This window comes from Pinus tabuliformis, chromosome 6, assembly GCF_031772625.1.
Source record: "Pinus tabuliformis cultivar Carrire ecotype Pingquan chromosome 6, CPIR1, whole genome shotgun sequence".
Lineage (NCBI taxonomy): Eukaryota > Viridiplantae > Streptophyta > Pinopsida > Pinales > Pinaceae > Pinus > Pinus tabuliformis.
In genome coordinates this window covers 700,070,386-700,091,129 of record NC_142292.1, presented here as the reverse complement: position 1 = coordinate 700,091,129, position 20,744 = coordinate 700,070,386, and the positions used below count along the sequence as shown (strand labels likewise).

General features: G+C 34.2%; 3 long non-coding RNA genes across 3 annotated transcripts; 1 reads left to right on the top strand and 2 right to left on the bottom strand.

Annotated features, from left to right (window-relative positions):
• Positions 1-243: 243 nt before the first annotated feature.
• On the bottom strand, positions 244-1,132 carry LOC149260600 (uncharacterized). The gene is made up of 2 exons (XR_016248307.1): positions 581-1,132; positions 244-399 (listed from the first exon to the last, which is right to left on the bottom strand). It is a non-coding gene; the product is annotated as an uncharacterized LOC149260600 (long non-coding RNA).
• Positions 1,133-2,288: 1,156 nt separating this feature from the next.
• On the top strand, positions 2,289-3,113 carry LOC149260599 (uncharacterized). The gene is made up of 2 exons (XR_016248306.1): positions 2,289-2,671; positions 2,809-3,113. It is a non-coding gene; the product is annotated as an uncharacterized LOC149260599 (long non-coding RNA).
• An 11,733-nt stretch (positions 3,114-14,846) lies between these two features.
• LOC149260598 (uncharacterized) lies at positions 14,847-15,578 on the bottom strand. The gene is made up of 2 exons (XR_016248304.1): positions 15,389-15,578; positions 14,847-15,251 (listed from the first exon to the last, which is right to left on the bottom strand). It is a non-coding gene; the product is annotated as an uncharacterized LOC149260598 (long non-coding RNA).
• Positions 15,579-20,744: the final 5,166 nt, after the last annotated feature.

Sequence of the window (20,744 nt, the reverse complement as noted above, 5' to 3'; positions counted from 1 at the left end):
CAAACTAAATTTTGGACAGTTTCACCAAAAAAAGTAATTGTCAAAACACCACTATTACAAACATAAAAATAAAAGCAAAAACTTTAAATATTTAAAGTAGGAAGTGCTTCTAAAATGTGATGGAAGGGGCTTAAAAAGCATTCATGAGCAGAACCCACACAACACAGGTAAGTCATGACAGCTAACAGAACAATCCATCGGAGATTCTCAATGCACATAAATACTGAAGAGATGTTGTATTCCCCTGCATGGAAGAATACAAAAACATTCAAATACAGAACTATACCTGCTCCATATGACCTTGTGGGAAATAAAACACCCGCTCCCCGATCCTGGGCAGCGTAACAAGAGGTCCAGCACAGGCATGCCACAGCTCCTCGTATAGCGCATCTTGAGCACCTACCACAAATTCAAACGATAACCATGGCAAGATCAGGAAACTGCTACACCTATAACTGGATGAATCATCTAAAAAAACCCATATGACCATGGAAAGATCTCAACCACGCCCAACAGAGATCCTAACATACTATAAAAGAAAACAGAACCATTGCAATTTGCAATAACCAGTAAGCCTTACTTGGTGAAGAATTCGAGTAGCCATGTGGACCGCCAATCTGTCCCATAACAAGCCCTCCCTCATTGGACATCGAAGAATAGCCATCTACACCCCCATTACTGCTATTGCTCTGATTAGAACCACCATTATTGGCCCCCAAACCAAAATTCCTAAAATTTTCAGCATAAGCCATAACCACCACTAACTTTTAACAGCGGCCAACTAATATCCTCTCCCAAAAGCCGTCTCCGCCGCTTCTATCAAACCCACCTGCACTGATGTAACCCCCGCCTTCCTTAACCAGGCCTGGGAATCTCAACAACTCCCCTTAAACTCCCAGACATACCCATCTCAAACCAGCTTGCAATTCCTTTGACCCAGTTCAGATTACGGCCCATCTCAAACCAGCTTGCAATTCCTTTGACCCAGTTCAGATTTCGCCGTAATCTGCACACCCATCAAGCGATACGCCGAATTCTCTCGATTCCCAAGCGAGATTTCGCCCCTTCCCCATGCTTGCAACTTGCCACTACTCCTGGTTGTTGGTGGGTGGTGCTAAGGCCATAGTTGCTAACCGGCCACCGGAGTTAAAAAACACCCAACCCCGGTTACCTCCTTGTCCCTGATTCGTGAGATGAGGAGAGAGATTCGTACTGTGCCAGAACAATCCAGTCGCCACATTGTAACTTACAGCCTACACGTATAAAAAAGATATGACGTAAGGTTAAATATATATATAAAAAAATTTATAAAACTTTTAATTTTTAAACATGCCCGTCAATATGACGTTTTTGAAAATGAATGGCAAGTTGCGCATGACGTGGAGGTTTAAAATCAAAACGTATTTTACGGGTAAAAATGCGAAATACGGGCATACGGGCGTCAAATTTAACCCCTGCCAGGGGCCATGATGAGGGCATTGATTCCCTTCTTTTTTCCCGCACGCCTAATCAGAGTCAAATTTAATAGAAGAAAATACTGCTCATAAATGTCATATGTAGCTACCTACTTCCCTACCTAGATAGGTATTAGGCACGTGTCTGTGCCGCTGCATTTCCGTATTCTATGCAATTTCCCCTTAAAAAACTATTAATAATATATCAAAAAACAACATCTGCTCATACTTCTTTTGTAGAAATTATATTTGTATTTTTACAAAAACATTATTATTATTATTATTATTATTATTCATGGTCTTACATTATACTCTTCTATTACCATTATGGAATAATATAAAATAGAAATGATTTTTTTTTTTTTTTTTTCCATATAATGGGACAAAACCGTTAAGGAAGTTATAGTTATACCAAAGAATAAATGAAATCTTTATGGAAATGATTAATAGACAGAATAGAACAAAATCCTCCCTATTGAGATTTTAGGGAATAGAATGTTGCTATATGTATTTCTGGAAAACACGAAATTAACGAAGAGGAACAGAACCAAACACTCTAGAGGCTTGACATGACATTAAGGAAACATGGCAGTGTTGGAATGACACGTGCTTTTCGCATGTTTAGTGCAATGCTCTTCAAACCGCGCCATCTTCACTTGAGGATAGGGAATGTTGGACAGATTTAATGATGGAATGACTGCAGGTAGGCAAGCGCGGCAAGAGCTAACCAGCCATACATTGGGTATTAAATGCCCAATGTAGGCTGGCCCATCTCTATGTATATCATGGGGTCATCCATGTACACCATGTCTGACATCCCGATCCCCGGCGAATTCCCGGCGACTCCACGACAACTCTGACGCCAGCAGCCATAGATAAGACATGAACTTAAATGCATTTAATGCTACCTCCGCACCAAAAGATTTCAAAATTCAAATGCGTTCCCGCCTAGGATTTCAAATTGAAATATTGAGCCCGGAGTTTCTGCAACAGATTATTGATTAGGGAAGAGATGGTTCTCTGCTTCATTGTGAACCTCTGACGCACCGACTTCGGCACCGTCCCCCACTGCAACAACATCCAAGGCAACTCCATAATCGACATCAGCAACAGGCTTCTCATGGCCAGATCTCTTCCTCATCTGCGGCTGCTGGATCAATTTCTCAAGTTGAGGGGCATGGATATGATTGCGGATCAAATCTAGGCATTCAGGCTATGTAAGCTCCCCTCACAACGCCGCTAAAATCTCCAACACCATATTATGATCTCCATACTTTTAAAATCGAAGTTTATATTAGAAATAAAAAACTATTTTACTTGATTCCGTTCCGTTTTAATTGATGTTTCCGTGCAGGCGAGGATACAATTCAGTAGCGTTGAAGGCAGAAAGTAGAGGACTAATTCGCGCAGAACCAAAAGGGCAGAAAGTAGAGGATTAATTCGAGCAGAACCAAAACAAGCTGTTGATACGCCTGCTGCAGGTTATTAAAAAGGTTTTGGATGTCAGATCCTGTAACGGGTTATTATATCCCGGGATATCTCTTTGGTGAGGCCGATGTAACCGAACAGAGAAAATATTCTCAGGATGGATTCAACTAATTCCAGCTGAGTACCAAATTAAGGCTGCTCGATTCAATTTCAAATATAAAACTTTAATGATGTGCAAGTCCAGCGACCCTTTTGGTAGGAAGAGATGTACTTTGGATCCTTTTGGTAGGAAGAGATGTACTTTGGATGCATTTACATATTATTGTATTGTTTTATTATCATTTTATTAACTATCAATGAAGGAAGTGTGTGTTGTCGAACTTCTGAGTTTGAAGTTGTTGTTTTAGATAAATTGTTTTGTCTTGTATGACCATATTGCATTTAATTAATAAAATTGACTTTAATTCTTAGAAATCAGTCTAGGTTGGCTTCTGAATTGTTAGCTAGTGTAATCCTAAAACCAAAAGCTAATCGTGAATACAAACAAGAATACAAACAAGGCATTGGGGAATTCTCCAACTCAGTAAAAATAAAAATGTGTAAATTATTCAGAAGGCATGGGAAATTTACTAAATCAGTCTCAAGATCGATATTAGGGGGACACTAAGGATGTAGAGATTTACATCATATTCTTATTTTTATTTTGGTTGTAGGGCTTTCTCGATGGGGTTGTTGGTTTTAGGGCTTTTTGGATTAGGTTGTTAAAAATAAATTTTTGATAATAAAAAAATTTACTTATGTGTGGGTATAAATAAATTTAATTATAAATTTTACAAGTTTTAAAATATAAATTAGGTGACAATATTTTTTTTTGAAATTGTTAGTTCAAATTTTGTGTTAATTTTTTCTTTAATATGTTGGATGTTATAACTTGTTGATTCCAGAACTTCAAAGTAAAAAAATTTGACAAATAAAATGAGTAATAAAAAAATCATTCATTTACTAGAAAAACTAACTTAACTGCAATAAAAGAAATTATTTATTTACTACCAAAATTAACTTAACGGCTAATAATAGCAGTGCAGACTTCAAGTTAGAGGGTTCCCAAATGCAAAAATTCTCACTTACATGATTGTAAGAATAGGCTGTAAAATGTATTATTTTGAAATAGTCCTTTGAAATTAATTTTTTTTAGAAGGATCATATTACATTTTAAGTTATTTGTTTAGCATCACAATATGCTTATTCATAAGAATATATTAGACAATTTTTTTCAATAAATAAGATAAATGGAAAAATATTTCAACTATTAAAAGAAGGTAAAATATTTATGGATTTTTAATCGTAATATGCTAAGTCATTATATGGTACTCAATTTATTTTTGTCAGTTTGACTTCAGTAAGAAGGCATAAATTCAAGGAAACATCAAAAAACTTGTTAATACATTGTTTTATGGTAAGGTTCTATGTGGTGATGGAAAGAAAATCTCTTCTCATGTAATTAGAAACTTTTCACGTTGACTGGTATTTAAAATAGTGAAGTATTTAAATCATGTCTGTCATATTGTTCAAAAAAAAATTGTGAACTATAATTGCTTTAATTGATGGGTTTAAAATTTGTAAAAACCTCTATAGTAATTTAAATTAGTAAAAAGCTTAGATACCAACACACTTTCTTGTTGAAAACATAGGGTTAGAAGTAAAATAGTTAAGAAAGTAACAAAAAAACATATAAATTTAAATAAGATAATAAATGTGTTACAAAATAAAGATAACTGATCAATTAAGTATTTAATAACGATATAAGATTTTCTTTTTGGTTTTTACCTACTATTCTATATGTCTCTATGTGTGGGGTCCTAGTCATGGAGATGGATTCCATAGATTATCTTATACTAATGACCCATATGATAAGATGTAGATTTCGTCTACTTTGGATTGCAATGTTGGTTTCTCATTGAGGGTCTCTTAGGTGGGCACATCCTTTCCCTTATGAGAGGATGGCGTCTTAATGGAATTGATGAAGTGTCTATATGTATAAATAGTGGTGTGGCAACAATGGAGATTCTAGTTGTGTATACAAAGATTCCATTTGGTTCATGTGCAATTCTGCTACAAACATTTGGCTTTCTTTGTTAGAAAATTTCATCATTATAGTTCTGCAAGTTGGCTTAATTTACTTCAAATGGATGCTTTCTGGAAGTAGTAACTCAACAATCGACCTACTAATTGTAATGTGGAATATTTGAGTACACTTAGTTGCTAGAATTCGGAAAAGAATGAGAAAACAAGTAATTAGATGCCATAACTAGTTATCCAAACTTGGGGTCACTTGATATCTAAGATTGATAATTGTAGAGTACTCAAAGATTAGTCCAAACTGCCAATGAAAGACTCATTGTCTGAAATACCCCATGTAAAATTGTTGTTAGAGAAGATCATGAATAGAAAATGTAGAGACCATAAAATGTTCAAGATATTATTATAAGACTGCTTCCAACAATGAAAAAGACACAAAACATATACTACAATGAAATGTCCATTATGGAGCCTGTTGCTTATGTCTTGGCTCTACTTTCTTCCATATTCCTTCATCGATTCAAACTAAAAAAAAAGTGTTTTTGAAATAGTCTCCAAGACAAATGAGACGTGGTATACTGCAACTTTAATATTTTGAATTTAATTTTAAAACTCAAAAAAAACTGCCCCATCACATTTAATATTTAAACTACCTTTTCAACTCACCATATCACTTACTCAACCATTTGGAAACTGTAGCAGTGATCCTAACGAAGATTACTTCAGACGAAGGGGTTGACAGAAAATGGATGACCAAAATATGGGAGGAGGAGGATGCTATAAAAGTGCCAAGATTATCAATAGCATACATGCATACATATAGATAACATAATCCTAAGGTCTCTTCATTCAGGTGGATAATTCTCATCGTTCTCCCACATAATGGATACATTTCTCCCACTACTCATCATTAAATAATGGATACATTGAAAAGATATATTTTGGAATCAATTCAAGAAAAACTATGACCTTTATAACTCTATCGAATGGGAACTGTAACCCATAGTAAATATAACCAGTGAGAACTATTACCACAATTACTCTATATGACAAGAACTTTGATCAATGAATGACTAAGATTATTATAGGTCGTTGGTCATAATAGTTATCTGATCAACAAATTTCCTATAGCTATGACTAATAGACATTGATTATAGTTATTGTGAGTCAAGGCTCCTAACTAACAAAGGAATTATTCCCTAGAACTATGACTGGAAAAAAGGGTCCTATTTTAATTTCATTGTCAAAGCTCCCACATCATAATTCTTGTGGTCATGATTCTTGTAAAATAAATTAAAAGTTCCTAATTGACAAGGGAACTATGAACAACAGAGGAATGATTCCTAAGGTCATAATTCATGAGGGTCAAACTTCTCGAGGTCATAGTTATTATGCGTCATAGTTCATAATGGTAAAATTTCTCAAGTTCATAATTCTTGTATGTCATAGTTATTATGGTCATATTTATCATGGGTCGTATTTTCTATTGGTTAGAGATTCCAATGATAAGAAAGCTCATAAAATTTCTTCAATGAGAGTCGATGAAGTGCTTGTTGGACAATGAGGGAGGGAGGGAAATAAAAATAGAGAGAGAGAGAGAGTAGAAAATGTGTAAATGGAAATAGAGAGTTATAGAGTGTTGGGAATAAATTAGTCATAATGGTATAAACAACAATTACATCCATACAATTCCATTCCATCAAATTCTACAATACTAGCATTCTCAAATTCCATAAAAGTAGGGTTTTCAAATTGCACAAAATTAAGGTCTTCAAATTTCAATTCAATATACATTCACAAACGTCGCCAACTTGTGATGCAAGGTAAATATGGTTTTTTTACTTACATTGTATAATTATGCACTCAAATTTGAACTCACTATATTGGAGTTTCCACATTCCACATTGATAGGGTTTTCAAATTACACAAAGCTAGGGTTTTCATAGTGCATAAAGTTAAGGTTTTCAAATTTCATTATGATATTTCCTAATAATGCACGTACACTTTTGAGCCATGCTAAGCAGGTAGCCTAGTTTGGGCCTTACAGAGCCTAGACAACTAGGACCACGTGTGCATTCCTAAGGACAGGCACACGTTCTTGTGGGCATGTGTTCCTCATGATAGCCCCATTTGCACTTCTGGGGTCATCATTCTTGTGCAAGTTCCCTTAGTTAATTCTCACTAGTTTTTTCAATTATGCATAATCCTTCTCAAGGTCTCATTATAGAATTTCTCACAACATTCCTTCATACACTTCAAGCTAGGTGTTTTCTCATTAGTCTACATAGTTTATTTCTTTTTCCACATATGAAGTCATTGCCACACATATGTGATTCCACAACCACTTGCCACACACTTATTTATAATATACAAGTAGAGTGCTAATTTATTTCATCATTACTATTCCATAATTACAAAAGCCTCCATAATGTTCTAGTTGATTTCTTACACTTGTTTGAGAAAATTTCACATATATAACTTTATGTATCCATTTATTACCCTTTTATGTTCGTATCATCATTCTAGATTGATCATGGTTATGAGCACTACAATAGGTTATCATTGCTCATTTCTTAAAACCCCAATTTATTTATACTTATTTTTTCTATCTTCTCATAGGTTTTGTATTCTTTTAGGGGTAAGTTTCTTCCAATTTTGACTTCATTCGTATGTAATTTAGGGAATTGTGATACTATTTATCATCTACAGTTTCTCTTGATTCATATTGAATTATTATATTGTTCTTTATCTATCTCAATGCTTTCAGAGTGGAAGAATTACTTGAATGAGCTTGTAGGGTATTTTTTATCGATGGGTCCCAATTTGAAAATTTTGGGTATGAAATCTTCCATAGCCATTTTGAGGCATTAAACAATTTTTTTTGGGGTAAAAAAATTATCGCTTGTGTGAGACCATTCAGTACTCAAAGTTTGTATATAAAATCTATGCCTCTCACAAGTTGATCTACCATATTTACTGCCATGGTACAAGTCAATGTGACATTAATCCCTATTACTCATGCATATTGGGATAACCATGTATGGAATTTCAAAAATACTCTAGAAGGTACAAATTTATAACTTTAATTGAGGGTTGAGGGAGTCAAACCTTTCATATAATTAGATATTGGGTTATGTTAAATATTAGGCCACTAAGAGGAGTAAGGGTTCCATTTCATGGTATTATATTTTCTTCCATATTTGAGCAAAGCAATTAGGAGTGGGATGCCAGAGAGAAAGAAAAAAAGGATTAAGATTTTGTAGCAGCTTTACAAGATATAGGTATTAGGAAACTCTATAGAGAGTACCTCTTTCTTTGTATCTACACATTTTTCCATACTAGAGAATAGATATCAAACAAACCTCACCTTCTAGCTAGGTTTCTCCCGTAAGGGTTTCCCAAGGAAAAATTGTGCCTATTTCAGTTAGTGTCTGTATTTATTTTCAGTTTATATTGCTTGCATTTTAGCTAATTTATATTTAAGCATACAAACAATAAATAAAGAATCCGAGATCTAAAAGGAATTAACATCTACATTAAAAATTTCAATATTTTATCATATCTATTATGGCGAATTATTCCAATGGAATAACCACGACAATTCACTGATCATCTCCACATCTTGCCTGAACAACTAGTGTCTTCTTTACTACCACATGTTATGATAGCCAGTTTAACATATTATGTGACTGTATGTTACTTTATCTTTGATGTTCTTTTCTTGATGTCCATGGTTAGGCTTTTATTGCCATTATTCCCATCTTCAAAATTAAACATCCTCAAAGAAAGGCAATCCAATAATCATTAATTAGGAGTCAGGCTAAACAATTATCTTGATTTCATTTTGTATTTGAACCCATCATTCATATCAACTGAAATTGCATTTTCAAACTATGCCATGATCGCTAGGTTGTTACTTTCATTAATAGTATAAAAATATTCTAATATGAGGACAAGTATAAAAGACAATTAGTTCATAAAATAATTATTAAAATTTATTTTCCCACACATTACAACTATTTATTGGTCGTATCTATATTCCCTCGCCCTTGTAGCACTAAGTAAGGTTCCAAATTCCTTTATCCTCCCTTAATTAACTATATAAACCTCATTACATCTAAAATGTAATAATAAACCTTTATATTCACATAAAGTTACTCATATTCATGAAGTTAAATAAATTCAATTTACCATTTTTTTTTAATGGTTATACACATTTATCAATAACCAAATTATTCTCATCATAACTTAGTCCACAATAGTAAAATTATTATTTATAAAAAAATATAAATCACAAAAAAGATAAATGTAAAAGTATTTCCCAAAAATTTCATATGAAGATATTAACTTCTTATGTATTAATTTGTTACATGTCTTACATTTTTGAACTTCTTATAGAATGTTTGAATTCATTTTAATCATTCTTCCAAATTGTGGAATGTGTAATTATCTATCTTTAACATTTTGTTTTTAAACCATTGCACTAAATTATATCTTTAACAAATATCATATAAAGACATTACAAATTAAATAAAAATAGAAATAAAATAAATCTCATATAAAAATATATTAGTTATAAGTAATTTTTTTTCCTCTTTTAATATTGTTTCAATATTTTATTTTATCAATAGATATGTAGGAGTTAAATGTTAGATGTTAGACATAAATATTTTATAAATTCAATTTTTTTATATAGTAAGTTTGTTTTTATTAATAAAATTACAAACACATTTTTAGATAAACCATCCTAAATCCATCTTAATCCCGATCTATCAAGCAGCGAGAGGGATCAAATCTCTTGAGGTGCAAACCTCTTTTTTGAGTGCAAAACTTGACGAAAGGTTCTCACCTCGAGATATTACATAATTCCTCTATTTTAACCAGAGATTCTTCATTTATTGATCTCGTTTAATTTCTATGCCCAATGTTAAGTTTGTGGCACCAAGATCCTTCATGAAAAATTTAGAGAACAACTAGGTCTTCATATCCTAGATAGTTTATTTATCATTTATAACTAGCAGTATATCATCCACATGTAAGACCAAATAAATAACACTCTCACCAACTATTTTAAAATACACAAAATTATTCACTTTGCTCCTTGTGAAACCAAGTCCTTGCATATATGTACATCAAATTTCTAATATAACATCCTTGGTGATTACTTTAACCCATAGAAAGACTTATTTAACCTACATACCCGTTCTTTCTTACCCTTCAATGAAAGTCTTTCTGGTTTCTTCATGAATATCTCTTCTTCCATATCCCCATGTAGGAATGTTGTATTCGCATTCATTTGTTCTGCCTCAAAATATAGAGTAGTAGAAACAGATAAACGTAATATAATAGAAGCTAACATGGCAACATGAGAGAAAATATCACCAAAATCAATTCATGACACCTATGAATAAAATTTCACTACTAATCGAGCTTTGTACTTCTCCACTTTTCCTTCAAAATTCATCTTCTTCTTAAACACCCGTTTGCTTCCAATCGATTTACTTCCAGCAAGTAGTTCTACCAGATCTCACACATCATTCTAGTTTGGGGCTACTATTTCTTCCATCATGGCCTTCTTCTAGAGTTTTCCAACCTTTGAATCCACTACCTCCCTGATATTTCTAGGATCATCATCAATAAAAAAGTAAATAAAAAAATTGAAAAATTAGATGGACTATACCTCTCTAGCTTCCTTCTTTGTTCAACTAATCTCCTCAAAACCGCAGTGTGTGGTTCTTCCTCTTCTGATTCCTATTCTCTTGTAGAGTTTGATTCTTCCTCATTTAGTTAAAACTCTACTTCTATCATTCATTTTCCTTTGATAGGACTTCCTGTCTGATAACATCCTTCACCTCTGTAAGTACCACATTATGATAGTGCAAACCTTCCTTGTTTCTCGGTTCTAAAGCTTGTAACCTTTTAAACCATCTTTACACCAAATAAATATGGGATAAATATGCACCTTTCAGATTTTCTATTCAACTTGGTTCTTTTCTCCTGTGGAACATGTACATATGCATTACAACCAAACACGTTGAGGTGTGAAAGAGAGGATTTCTTACGAGTCCATACTTCATGTGGAGTCTTATCCTCCAACACTGATGAAGGTGACCTGTTAAACAAGTAGCATGTGGTATCCCTTCCTCTACCCAGAACTCCTACCCTAATCCAATGCCACTAAGAATGCTTCTTTCATTTTCAATCAACATCCTATTCATCCTTTCTGTAACTCCATTTTATTAAGCCATGTATGGAGTAATATTCGACCATGATATACCATACTTATTTCAAAACACTTTTGAATTCCTTCTTGCATAAGTGTCCACTATTATCTATCATCATGATCCAGGGGATCATTAAAATTCTCAAAATTCAGAGTGCTCAAAAGTTCTCAAAATTGGTGCCAAAGCGAATATCTCATCGTCCTGAATCAAACATAACTTGTTTCACTCAAAACCAATAACGTATGCTCCCGATATCACGTTCTAATTGATTTGTCAAACAACTAAAATGTTTGTAATATTGGTTGCAGGTACAACTAGTCAGTAGTATGTACGCTGACTAGGCAGGTGACTCGGAAATTGATTGTGTGTTTGTGGGCCAATGGTTTTTCACCATGTATCTCAATCTGGTTGGTCGAAATTTCTTAGTTTTTGATTGGTTGTGGGTTCGTTGATGTGGTTCAATGATGGAGGGCCACATGGGCCAATCGTTGGCTTCCACATGGCCTCTGAAATGTGCAGTGAAATTTAGTATGGGGTCTAAGCACCCCATGGGAATCAAACTCATGACCTACCACCTAGCAACAACAAGCCATACTATCACACTATTCATTTGTTTCTTACCCATATTGTTCATGGGTTATATTTATAGTGGTAGCACAAATGTAATGGGGGAAGGTGCCAGGGCTAAGCCCTAGCCCATTTCCACACCCCACACCATAGGACCATGGCGGAGGGAGCCTAAGGCTAGGGATTAGCCTCGGCCCACAGTCCCAATGCTCACACCATGAAACCACTCTAGAGCCATAACAAAAAACCGCAGGCGGAGAGCAGAGGGGACCAGCCCCGGGCCAGATGTAGCTAATATGACCACCAACATAGAGTAGAAGGGGGCTTAGCCCTAGGTGCTTGCAGCCGCGCAAACCCTAGGTCATATAACTCATCACATGACCACAATCTACAGAGTTTCGGGCGCACGTGCCAGGTGGGCACCAGGCCCAGGTTTTATGGGCGCATACAACCATGATGCAACGTGTTGGGGGCCTAGCTAGTGGGGGCAGGTGGTTAGCCTCGACCCCTAGGCACGTGGTCCCCATATGACCATATATTTTGGAATTGGGGGGTTAATGGACAATTTAACTGTGTGAAAATTTCACCTGAAGGGCGGGATTGTACGCGAGGTTTACACGTTGGTTCCCGGTTTGGGGTCATATTATGGCAGGATATACAATAAAGCCTAGAGACCAGTAGATAAGAAAATTCCTCACGGTGTAGGTGGAGAAATCTGGCAGCATCCATGTTTGTGTTAGGGCCTAGTGATCTGGTGGGGATTGTGGTAAAGACTGAGGAAACCTAATTTGTTTTTGTTTTGAGTCCCACATTCATGCTTGGAATATGCCTTGGGGGTGATTAGATGAAAGAAATATTTGGTTCAACAAGTGTATGGTAGGGTGTTTCATGGAAGTCTCAAACTTGTTTGGCTTGCATTCATTAATAATAACTTCTTCTTGGTATTTCATGTGTAAATGTATTGGGTTACATCCTTGTTATTTGTGTTGGTTATATGTTGGTTATGAGTATTGTTTTATGACATACTTGATGTATGTTGCTCATTATGTTTTGATTTGTAAATAGATGTACAATGAATATATGACCTAATAGATGATAATTAAGCTATTGTGATATGGGAAAATTTATTCTTTACGAATCTCAAATATGTATGAGACCCCTATGCTCAGATATGTTGTTATGACCTGTAGATTTTATATTTGTGACATGTTTGATGGAATGTCTATCATGGCTAGTAGGAGTCTTGTCAAGTCATTGAAGTGTTTTCATTTTCACCTTTTTCTAATGCCATTTATATTTTCTGAAAGTTTCATTAAGTTCTGAGCAGCGGTTTGAGCCTTGGCCCTCAAAAAGTGACAAATAATATGGGGTCGTAGGCTCAGAACTAGGTGGAAGTGGTTAGCTCTTGCCACACCACTATTTATACATATAGACACTTCATCAATTCCATTAAGACGCCATCCTCTCATAAGGGAAAGGATGTGCCCACCTAAGAGACCCTCAATGAGAAACCAACATTGCAATCCAAAGTAGACGAAATCTACATCTTATCATATGGGTCATTAGTATAAGATAATCTATGGAATCCATCTCCATGACTAGGACCCCACACATAGAGACATATAGAATAGTAGGTAAAAACCAAAAAGAAAATCTTATATCGTTATTAAATACTTAATTGATCAGTTATCTTTATTTTGTAACACATTTATTATCTTATTTAAATTTATATGTTTTTTTGTTACTTTCTTAACTATTTTACTTCTAACCCTATGTTTTCAACAAGAAAGTGTGTTGGTATCTAAGCTTTTTACTAATTTAAATTACTATAGAGGTTTTTACAAATTTTAAACCCATCAATTAAAGCAATTATAGTTCACAATTTTTTTTTGAACAATATGACAGACATGATTTAAATACTTCACTATTTTAAATACCAGTCAACGTGAAAAGTTTCTAATTACAAGAGAAGAGATTTTCTTTCCATCACCACATAGAACCTTACCATAAAACAATGTATTAACAAGTTTTTTGATGTTTCCTTGAATTTATGCCTTCTTACTGAAGTCAAACTGACAAAAATAAATTGAGTACCATATAATGACTTAGCATATTACGATTAAAAATCCATAAATATTTTACCTTCTTTTAATAGTTGAAATATTTTTCCATTTATCTTATTTATTGAAAAAAATTGTCTAATATATTCTTATGAATAAGCATATTGTGATGCTAAACAAATAACTTAAAATGTAATATGATCCTTCTAAAAAAAATTAATTTCAAAGGACTATTTCAAAATAATACATTTTACAGCCTATTCTTACAATCATGTAAGTGAGAATTTTTGCATTTGGGAACCCTCTAACTTGAAGTCTGCACTGCTATTATTAGCCGTTAAGTTAATTTTGGTAGTAAATAAATAATTTCTTTTATTGCAGTTAAGTTAGTTTTTCTAGTAAATGAATGATTTTTTTATTACTCATTTTATTTGTCAATTTTTTTTACTTTGAAGTTCTGGAATCAACAAGTTATAACATCCAACATATTAAAGAAAAAAATTAACACAAAATTTGAACTAACAATTTCAAAAAAAATATTGTCAGCTAATTTATATTTTAAAACTTGTAAAATTTATAATTAAATTTATTTATACCCACACATAAGTAAATTTTTTTATTATCAAAAATTTATTTTTAACAACCTAATCCAAAAAGCCCTAAAACCAACAACCCCATCGAGAAAGCCCTACAACCAAAATAAAAATAAGAATATGATGTAAATCTCTACATCCTTAGTGTCCCCCTAATATCGATCTTGAGACTGATTTAGTAAATTTCCCATGCCTTCTGAATAATTTACACATTTTTACTGAGTTGGAGAATTCCCCAATGCCTTGTTTGTATTCTTGTTTGTATTCACGATTAGCTTTTGGTTTTAGGATTACAGTAGCTAACAATTCAGAAGCCAACCTAGACTGATTTCTAAGAATTAAAGTCAATTTTATTAATTAAATGCAATATGGTCATACAAGACAAAACAATTTATCTAAAACAACAACTTCAAACTCAGAAGTTCGACAACACACACTTCCTTCATTGATAGTTAATAAAATGATAATAAAACGATACAATAATATGTAAATGCATCCAAAGTACATCTCTTCCTACCAAAAGGGTCGCTGGACTTGCACATCATTAAAGTTTTATATTTGAAATTGAATCGAGCAGCCTTAATTTGGTACTCCGCTGGAATTAGTTGAATCCATCCTGAGAATATTTTCTCTGTTCGGTTACATCGGCCTCACCAAAGAGATATCCTGGGATATAATAACCCGTTGCAGGATCTGACATCCAAAACCTTTTTAATAACCTGCAGCAGGCATATCAACAACTTGTTTTGGTTCTGCTCGAATTAATCCTCTACTTTCTGCCCTTTTGGTTCTGCGCGAATTAGTCCTCTACTTTCTGCCTTCAACGCTACTGAATTGTATCCTCGCCTGCACGGAAACATCAATTAAAACAGAACGGAATCAAGTAAAATAGTTTTTTATTTCTAATATAAACTTCGATTTTAAAAGTATGGAGATCATAATATGGTGTTGGAGATTTTAGCGGCGTTGTGAGGGGAGCTTACATAGCCTGAATGCCTAGATTTGATCCGCAATCATATCCATGCCCCTCAACTTGAGAAATTGATCCAGCAGCCGCAGATGAGGAAGAGATCTGGCCATGAGAAGCCTGTTGCTGATGTCGATTATGGAGTTGCCTTGGATGTTGTTGCAGTGGGGGACGGTGCCGAAGTCAGTGCGTTAGAGGTTCACAATGAAGCAGAGAACCATCTCTTCCCTAATCAATAATCTGTTGCAGAAACTCCGAGCTCAATATTTCAATTTGAAATCCTAGGCGGGAACGCATTTGAATTTTGAAATCTTTTGGTGCGGAGGTAGCATTAAATGCATTTAAGTTCATGTCTTATCTATGGCTGCTGGCGTCAGAGTGGTCGTGGAGTCGTCGGGAATTCGCCGGGGATCGGGATGTCAGACATGGTGTACATGGATGACCCCCATGATATACATAGAGATGGGCCAGCTTACATTGGGCATTTAATACCCAATGTATGGCTGGTTAGCTCTTGCCTTGCAAGTATGGCAGTCGCCTAATTTCAAAAGACGTGGCGTGGAAATCCAATGACATTGATGTATTATCGTATGTTGTTTTTCGGACAAAGCCCATCGCGACTTTAACCAACCATATATTTAAAATAATTGTAATGTTAAAATTGTAAAATGTTAAAGATTATTTACAGGATAATTGAATCTTTCCTTTAGCAATTGATGGTGATGTAGTTAGCCTGGTTGATTGCATAAATAAATAAATAACCAATAGCTTTACACTTATTAGGATTGGAATATTTATTAATTTTATAATTACACTAATAAAATTATATAAATTTTTATTAATAATAATTATAATTAAAAAAAAAAAATACAATTACGATAATTTATAGTAGCCGTTAGGATGAAATTCACAAATGTCTATTAAATAATTATACTATAAAAAAAATGGACATCCCCTCCTTGAAAGAAAAAAAAAAGAATAATAAATAAAAATAATCTATATAGAATATCAAACATTTCCACATCCAAAAATGCAAACGAAAATTGAATCCAGAATCCCAAAATTTCGACTTTATTTGCTCATTGCCATGGAATTAAAAGAAGAAAGTTCAACCTTGGCAACATCCATCCAAATTTTGATAAAAAATAAAATGGCCTCTCCGATTTCAACAAGTGAACCAAACCGTGGGTAGACAACTAAAGACAAAGTGGTCTTTAATCATTGTTTGATTTAGGCAGTACACTTTTTGTTTTTCCTATCAATACATATATATATATATATATATATATATATATATATAATCACCAAAATTAAGACTTTGTCTCATCAATACATATATAGACATATATATATAGATCAATACATGTAGAGTCACCAAAATTAAGACAATATTATGAACAGGGGTCACTGGTCAGCATGGAAGAATATCAATTTGTAGCATAGAAAAATATCAATTAGTTAACAAATTGAGTTGATGGAACCCCCCGCCAAGTTAAGCACGGTGTGATAAATGGTTGTTGAAGAGCCAACATAGCGGAAGCGGTTGTCACCAAAAATTTACTTTCTAGTAGCAACTGATAACATACTCCCTAGGAGCACTTCATCCAAATATGCTAAGCTCTTTTACTTTCCCGCAACTGGTGAAATACTACACAGGAGCACCTCGTCCAAATATGTCGAGCCAAAGTATTCATGCTTCTATTGGATAGAAAGAACTAGCTCACAATCAAGACCACCTTTAATTTAACGCATTGATAAATGCTCTAGCTTCTTCCTCCCCCTCCAGTGAGCCAAAGTATTCATGCTTCTATTGGATAGAAAGAACTAGCTCACAATCAAGACCACCTTTACTTTAACACATTGATAAATGCTCTCGCTTCTTCCTCCTCCTTTCATCATTGGGAGAGGTGAGTCTCAAAATTTGCCAAACCTGAAACTAATTATCCTTCAAACTAAAACAAATTATTCCCTTCACAGGCATAAATTTTCAGTTTTTTTTTTAAATACCATATCCACCGTGGTATGTGATATTCTTCTATAGTATGTGATATTCTTTTTCATTTATTGCATCTATTTTCAGCATGCATATGGTATTCTATTTTGTCTATTTCTTACAAGTTGTTTGAAGAGGGCTTTGATGATACAAGAGTGTTTTAGTTTTGCACCCAGTTTCATTGACAGTGGATGAAGGTATGGGCTTTCGGGGAAGTTAGAAGAATGGCCAATTTTTTTATAGATGAGCGACAAAATATATTTGAAGAAAATTATAATAGCAAATGGTTAAAACCAAAGATTCTAGTAGGATTATGCTGCAATTGGATACATGTAGCAATTATTAAATAATAGGTCTAGGACTTCATAAATATAGAGTACATAAGCCTACCGAACATGCTATTGATACGATTATCATTATGCAATTACTAAATATAGGTCTAGGACTTCGTAAATATAGAGTACATAAGCCTATCGAACATGCTATTGATATGATTATCATTTTGTAATGTGCTCAATGTCAAGTAGTGAGTGAACTTTTCTTGGAGAACCTATTGCTAGCTTGGACAAGGGCACTTAGATATCATTGAAAGCATCTAGGGACTTCTCCCCTACGTCATTTTGGCAAGAAATTAGGGACAGTTAGATGTCATTGAAAGCATCTAGGGACTTCTCCCCTACGTCATTTTGGCAAGAAAGTAACGTCCTCAGGGACATCCCTTTCCAAAAGTAGATTTCCCATGTCCCCAGATCCCCAAGAATGGAGAAATGTAGGGAACACCTCAGGGTTGGGGATGGGCTTCCATGCAACACTGGTTCACACCCTCTTATGAAACATAGTTAAAAGAGAGTAGATACAAGGTGCAAGAACCTACAAAACAAGGGAATGAAAACTTATTGTTGTGATAATCCTCCATTATAAAAGCATACAACATGGCATGAAGACATATTGTTGTGATTATCCTCCATTACAAAAACATAGATGAGAGTATTGCAGCATGCACTACATAATACATTTGTCATGGCATGAATATAAAATCAATGGGTAAATATTTTTCTTAGAAAATAGTGCGGGATTGGAAAGGAGTCATCTAGATGTCCCCAAAACCTGCAATTTCTGAATCGTTGGAGATGAAAAAAATGCAAGGTATTCTCCAGGGTTGGGGATGGGCTTCCATGCAACATTTGTTCATACCTTTTCACTAAGTGTATTTAAAAGAGAGTATACAAGGTACAAGAACCTACACAACACAGGAGTGAAAACCGTTGTTGTGATTACCCCCCTTTACAAGAGCATATGTGTATTCTAGCAGGCATTTGCATAATAATATTTGTCTTGGCATGAATTTAAGACCAATGAGTAAATATTTCTCGTAGAGAATCCACACATAGGTGCAAATTTGGATGGCATTTGGAAAGGAGCCGTGTGAATGTCCCCAAAACCATTGAGCTTCAATCTTTTCAATTTTGGCAGGAAACATTCAAGGGATGTGAGGGAAGTTCCCCATGTCCTTTGGGACGTCCCCTTCCGAATGGGAATTTCCCCTACAGTGCCCATGTCTCTGAGGATTGTGGACTACAAGGGACACATGGTGGGGGAAGTCCCCTATGTCCTCTGGGACATCCCCTTCTAAATGGGGATTTCCCCCTCCAATGAAATCCCCCTCCAATGTCCATGACCCTGTGGATGGTGAAATATAAAGGATACATCCCCCGTGGTGGGGATGTTTTTCCATGCCACATTGCTTCATTCTTTGAAGCTTATTTAGGTACTAATTCTCAATGATATTTACTCCTTTTTTCAACCAAGGGTTTTACATAAGTGCTCAGTGTGTATGTATGCCATTTATATTCTTATCTTGCTTTCCGTTTTTTGGTAAATACCTTATAATTTGTGTGTATATATAAAAAAAGGTTATACAAACGATGTTTGGGAAAAACATAAAAAATGACACGATTCTTGGGGAAAAATATAGAAAATGACAAAATTGTAGGATAAGGATTTAGTAGGTAAAACTATAAAGAACAAACCACATATTTTATGGGTTACAAAATGTATTACAAAACTCTACAGAATATTGGTTGTGTGTTGGACTTGAACAAATAATGAAATACCATTTTAATATCACCCTTCATAAAAGTAAACCTCGATCCTTAGAAAACTTCCTTGCATAACTATACAAAGATTTCTCACTATAAAACATTTCACACATTGCAATGTGGTCTTACAGCACAAGACAACACTTTTACTTGGGATTGATAGATTGAAATGGGATTGATAAATTTATTTTTTGGATAAGTCATAAAATAAATTAAACAACATTCAAGATAGAATTTAAATGGATTTTGTAATCTCTTGTTTCCAAAGAATGCATAAGAGTGTCAACCAAAACAAAAAGAAGGATCATGTAAAATATGAGTGTGGAAAAAAAGAATCAAATGTCCTTTCTTTTCCATTTTTGATGAAAACAATTTTTTTTACATGATTGGTGTCATGTCAAGTTCAACTGTTTTCTATCTTTGATATCATATTACATATATTTGATTTCAAGTTGTTTAGAATGTGGAGAATGACAATTATAGAAGCTTAGAACTTAATTATTTTTGCATGTCTATATTTTGTATACAATTTAGTTTTGAAAACCTTCAAGTTGCTTGTTCTTTCTTTCTTCTTTTGCTTCTTTGAATTTCATTAGTGTATCAATGACCCAACTAGGACTCCCAATTGCAACATGCTTTTTCCTTGTGAAATACTTTGAAAGGTATACTTTTTCATTTTCCTTCTTCTCTAGGTTGCAAGGGGATTTTTTTGGCATAATTGAAAAATCCTTGATTTGTAGTCTTTCTACAACATTTGTGGCCAAAGGAAGCCTGCATTCTACATTTTCCACTTGTATTTGTTGATCAAATGGTACTCTTGCACATTGGCTAACTCTGTGCCACTAAATGTCATTTGAGTCAAGGGTTTTTAACATCTTAGGCTTTGAGATGCAATAAGATGTTGGTGCTTTTGCACACAATAATACAACAAGCCTTCAGTCTAATATCAAATAAAAATCAACTAAATGCACTTTCGAACAACATAGTGTATCTATTAAAAATCAACTAAATGCACTTTTGAACAACCTAGTGTATCTAATCAAATAAAAATAAACTAAATGTACTTTCAAACAACACAGTGTATCTATTAAAAATCAACTAAATGCACTTTCGAACGACATAGTGTATCTAATCAAACAACATAGTGTATCTAATCAAATAAAAATCGACTAAATGCACTTTTGAACAACATATTGTATCTCTTAAAAATCAACTAAATGCACTTTCGAACAACATAGTGTATCTATTAAAACAATTGCAGACAACATTCCATATATGCA